Source organism: Musca domestica, unplaced genomic scaffold (genome assembly GCF_030504385.1).
Source record: "Musca domestica strain aabys unplaced genomic scaffold, Musca_domestica.polishedcontigs.V.1.1 189, whole genome shotgun sequence".
Lineage (NCBI taxonomy): Eukaryota > Metazoa > Arthropoda > Insecta > Diptera > Muscidae > Musca > Musca domestica.
Window position 1 is genome coordinate 320,511 of NW_026712244.1, and position 6,000 is coordinate 326,510.

A 6,000-nucleotide genomic window follows, 5' to 3' on the forward strand; every position below is an offset into this window, starting at 1 on the left:
TTTTTGGGGTTAATTTGTATTTGGTCCAAAATGATTCACTGTGTTGCACTTTAGAGGGTCAGTACTAAAGGAAAAAATATTCTACACAAAATTTCACTATAAGTCGCCGAACAAAAGATATCTGTATATATCATATAAATTTGGACTACAAAAAAATGACAAAATAAACTGAATAAATACAACTTTTTTGGGGTTAATTTGTATTTGGTCCAAAATGACCCACTGTGCTTTACTTTAGAGGGTCGGTGCTAAAGGACAAAATATTCTACACCTAATTTCACTATAAGCCGCCTACTAAAATATATTTGTAGATATAATATGTGCAGCAAAATTTTGATTGCAATAAAAGGGAGGTTAAACCAAAAAAATGTTACTTTTGTCGTTAATGTTGAATTTTGTTCAAATGGACCCACTGTACTTCAGTTTAGAGGATCAGTACTAAAGAAAGAAAAATTCTATAATAAATTTCACCAAAGTCTCTAACCAAAGGATATCTGTAGCTTTAATAAATATCAGACAAATTTGGGATTTAAAAAAGAAATTTTGAAATAAAAAAAAAACAATTTTTCAAAAATCATTACAAAAAAAAAATACAAGATTTGTGCTTCCTTAAAAAATGTTTTAATAACTCAAAAAAAAAAAAAAAAAAAAAAAAAAAAAAAACATGAAATATTGCAGTCCTTTTATTAATTTATTTTATTTTAAAAACTTGAAAGCGAAATCTTCAAATCCTTCAAAATATGAAAAATGAAAAATACTACTTTTTTTGGGTTAATTTTGTATTTGGGCCAAAATGACCCACTGGTTTACAGTTTAGAAAGTCCTTTCTAAAGGAAAATATATTCTACACAAAATTTCATTAAAAGTTGCCGGCCAATAGATATCTGTAGCTTTAATGAATATCAGACAAATTGGGGCTTTCAAAAAGGACTTTTGAACTAAAAAAAACATTTTTCAAAAAACATTACAAAAAAACTTACAAAATTTGTTTATTAATTCAAAAAAAAAAAAAAAAAAAAAAAAAAACAGGGAATATTACAGCTCATTTATTAATTTATTTTATTTTAAAAAATTGAAATCGAAAATTACGGAAGTCTTAAAATCCTTTAACATATTTAAAATTAATGAATTCTAGGAATTGATTTAAAAAAAATCAAAAATGTGAGTCTTTTGAAATGTTGCTTGAAAACATATTTTAAAATCTCCACAAAATATGTGAAAATTATTCTCTAAAAAATCTTATTTTTCCTCAAAAATTTTAAACCGGAAATTGAAATACTTTTTGGAATGAGAAGTCTAGAAAAAAATTAAATTATATTAAAATAATGCACTTTCATACCCTTGTATTTTTTGATTCTTTTTTTCCGCTAGTTGTTTTGGAAAAATGTAAATCAACAACAGCAGCAAAAAAAAAATAGTTACAGAATGAGCGAAATGGTTTTTATTAATCTTTGCATTTCAGGCAGGCAGGCGGGCAGGCAGAAATACAGGCAATGACATTGATTGATGAAATTTCATTTGAACATTTTTAGCCTTTCAACGCAATTGTCACTTTTATCACCCGTATCCGTAATGCTGCTGCTATTGCCACCGATGGATGTGTGAGATTTTTACAGCTGACATCTAAGGGAGGAGTGGGGGTGGGGGTCTGTCACCAGCTCTTTTGGGAACCCAAAATCTACTTTGCCAAATTAATATTCGCTGGTGAAAAGCGAGATACAGCGAAGCTATTTTTTGTCATTTAGTTTTCCGCATTGAAAGCGATACAAACATCTTTTGGAAAGCAATATAACGATGTTGACACCCGCAAACAAATAAAACAGGCCACCAATATCAATGACATCTATTGGAAGGAAAAAATTTTGGGGGGAAAAAGGGGACCAAAAAAACTGAAAAAATACTTTTTATTTAACTGAAATCATAAGCGACAGCAACAGCAGCTCATCATCATCATCATCATCAACAACAGCAGTAGCAGCACTGGAAGTATCATCAACATCTCTCTGGCTCATTTGAGAGTGTAACATTGTTTAATAGCTTGTCATAGTTGTGGGTAAGGGTGGGGGCGAGGAGTGTCAGCAAAAACCTTAAATTTGATTAATGTTTTATTATGGTGTTGACAGGTTTTTAACTTGTCAATTTTTATTTTATGAAAGGAAGTGTCCATTGAAAATTGTTTTTTTTCGTTGTTCAAACAAATAAAACAGGCCACCAATATCAATGACATCTATTGGAAGGAAAAAATTTTGGGGGGAAAAAGGGGACCAAAAAAACTGAAAAAATACTTTTTATTTAACTGAAATCATAAGCGACAGCAACAGCAGCTCATCATCATCATCATCATCAACAACAGCAGTAGCAGCACTGGAAGTATCATCAACATCTCTCTGGCTCATTTGAGAGTGTAACATTGTTTAATAGCTTGTCATAGTTGTGGGTAAGGGTGGGGGCGAGGAGTGTCAGCAAAAACCTTAAATTTGATTAATGTTTTATTATGGTGTTGACAGGTTTTTAACTTGTCAATTTTTATTTTATGAAAGGAAGTGTCCATTGAAAATTGTTTTTTTTCGTTGTTCGGGTTTCTCTCGTTCACTCTCCACTCTCCAGTTGATGATGTTGATGACTGTGTGTTCCAGGGCCATTGAAAAAAGCCCTTTTTTGGTAAATTGTGTGTAAAATTACTTTGACAATTATGTTGCGCCTATATTTAATCCGGATTTAGTTTTGAATTTGCTGTAAATAATATTTGTATACCAAGCATAGAATTGAAAAGAGGAAAGGTAACAAAAAAAAAAAAAAAATGGAGAATTAAGTGAGAAAAATGATTATATATTGGATAAAATAAAATTTTTACAAAATATGATTTTTTTTCAACAGCATCCTGTTTGAAATACAAATAGGATATTTAAAAAAAATTAATGTCGTAACATAGTCCCGTTTCCAAATTGGGTAATTCATTATAGGGTAATTAGAAAAATAAACTACTTTTTGATTTTGGGGTTAATTTTGTATTTGGCCCAAAATGAGCCACTGTGCTTCACTTTAGAGGGTCGGAGCTAAAGGAAAAAATGTTCTACACCAAATTTCACTATAAGTCGCTGACCAAAAGATATCAGTAGCTGTAATATATATCATACAAATTTAGACTACAAAAAAGGAATTTTAAGAAAAAAAGGAAATTGTTGGTTAAATTTAATTTTTTGTTAAAATTACCCACTGTACTCCAGTGTAGAGGGTCGGTGCTAAAGAAAAAAATATTCTGCATCAAATTTTACTATAAGTCGCTGACCAAAAGATATATGTAGCTATAATATATAGCATACAAATGTGGGCTTCAAAAAAGGGAATTTGAAGTAGAAAACCGGGTTTTTTGGTTTATTTTGATTTTTTGTTAAATTTATCCACTGTACTCCAGTTCAGAGGATCAGTACTAAAGAAAGAAATATTCTATAATAAATTTCACCACAAGTACCTGACCAAAAGATATCTGTAGTTTTAATATATATCACAGAAATTTGGTCTTGAAAAAGGACATTTAAAGTAGAAAACAGGGTTTTTTTTATTAATTTTGATATTTAGTAAATTTGGCCCACTGTACCTCAGTATACAAATATGGTACTGAAGAAAGAAATATCCTATACCAAATTTCACTATAAGTCGCTGACCAAAAGATATCAGAAGCTGTAATGTATATTATTCAAATTTGTACTACAAATTATGTTTATTAAACTAAAAAATATGATTTTTTGGGCTAATTTTTTTATTTTGGTCAAATTGACCCACTGTACTACAGTATAGATGGTTAGTACTAAAGGGAAAAATATTCTATATCATTTTTCACAATAATTCGCCGACCAAAATAAATCTGTAGCTATAATATATACCACACAAATTCGGAGTTCGAAAAAAGGACATTTAAAGTAGAAAATAGCGTTTTTTTGGTTAATTTTGAATTTTGGTCAATTTAAGCCACTGTTCTCCAGTTTAGAAGTTTTGTACTAAAGAAAAAAATATTCTATAATAAATTTCATCATAAGTTCCTGACCAAAAGATATTTGTAGCTGTAATATATAATACTCTAATTTGGGCTGCAAAGATGGCAATTCCAAAAAAAAAAAATTACCACCTTTTTGGCTTAATTTTGAATTTTGGTCAAATTGACCCACTGTACCCCATTTTAGAAGTTTGGTACTAAAGAAAAAAATCTTCTACACCGAATTTCACTATAAGTCGCTGACCAAAAGATATCTGTAGCTATAATATATATCAGAAAAAATTGGTCTCCAAACCAAAAGGCAAAAAGGGCCAAAAAACCTACTTTTTTGGGGTTAGTTTTGAATTTAAGCCCAAATGTGCCACTGTACACCAAGATAGAGGATACCAAGGGGACAGATATTCCAAATAAAATTTAAGCGTATCTCGCCGACCAAGTTATATCTGTAGATATAATGTATATCATACAAATTTGAAATACAAAAGATGTTTGTTAAAATAAACAAGTTAAAAAGCACTAAGTTCGGCCGGGCCGAACTTTTAATACCCTCCACCATTTGCAACGAATTTGGAAATTTTAAAAAAATAAAATCCTTAAAAAATTCTGTTAAAATTTTAAAAATACCGAATATAGCTGTCATATTGGGGTCTATACGACGTGGACATACATAGGCATTGTTTGTAATAAGCCATTATCCATATTCAAATTGGAAACTTGAAATAAACGGTAAATAATGTAGCTAAAATCAAAATATCGTATATAAGGAGGTGCCGTTAAATTGGAGCTGTGCAAAGACCAGCTGGACCAGCATAGACAGTTTTCTGTCACAGGCTGTAGCATCCATTACGAACTTCAAATACCACATTTCAAACAATTTCGGTGGGTATTGTACCTAAAATCGTCAAAATACCGAATATGGGGAGGTACTGATATATGGGGCCTATACGAAGACCTGGACCCGCACAGACAATTTTCTGTCACAGACTGTAGTATTCATTACGAACTTCAAATACCAATTTTCAAACAATTCCGGTGAATAATGTCGCTAAAATCATCAAAATACCGAATATAGGGAGGTACCGTTATAGGGGGGCTATACGAAGACGTAGACCTGCACAGACAATTTTCTGTCTTAGGGTGTAGTATCCATTTTGAGCTTCAAGTACCAAATTTGAAACAATTCCCGCGAATAATGTCGTTAAAATTACCAAAATACCGAATATCAGGAGGTACCGTTATATGGGGGCTATACGAAGAAATGGACTTGCACAGACAATTTTCTATCTTAGACTGTAGTATTCATTACGAACTTCAAATACCAATTTTCAAACAATTCCGGTGAATAATGTCGCTAAAATCATGAAAATACCGAATATAGGGAGGTACTGATGATATATGGGGCCTATACGAAGACCTGGACCCGCACAGAAAATTTTCTGTCACAGACTGTAGTTCCTATAACGAACTTCAAATACCGAATTTGAAACAATTCCGGTGAATAATGTCGTTAAAATCATCAAAATACCGAATATAGGGAGGTACCGTTATATGGGAGCTATATGAAAACGTGGACCTACATGGCCCATTTACGAACTTAACCTGCCTACTGGAAAAATAAACATGTGTGCAAAATTTTAGCCATCTATCTCAATTCATTCGAAAGATAGCGTGATTACAACAGACAGACAGACAGACGGACAGACGGACAGACAGACGGACATAGCTAAATCGACTTAGAATTTTACGCTGATCAAGAATATATATACTTTGTTGGGTCTGACATGAGTATTTCGAGGAGTTACAAACGGAATGACAAAGTTAATATACCCTCCATAGTATGGTGGAGGGTATAAAAATATTCTAAGACCTAACAAATGAGACATTTAAATAATAAAAAATAATTTTAAACTAGTAAAAAAAAAGTAATTTCGGCCGGTCCGAACTTTGAATACCCTCGACCATTTTTGGAATGACTTTAGAAGTTTTTAAAAAAAATAAAATCCGTT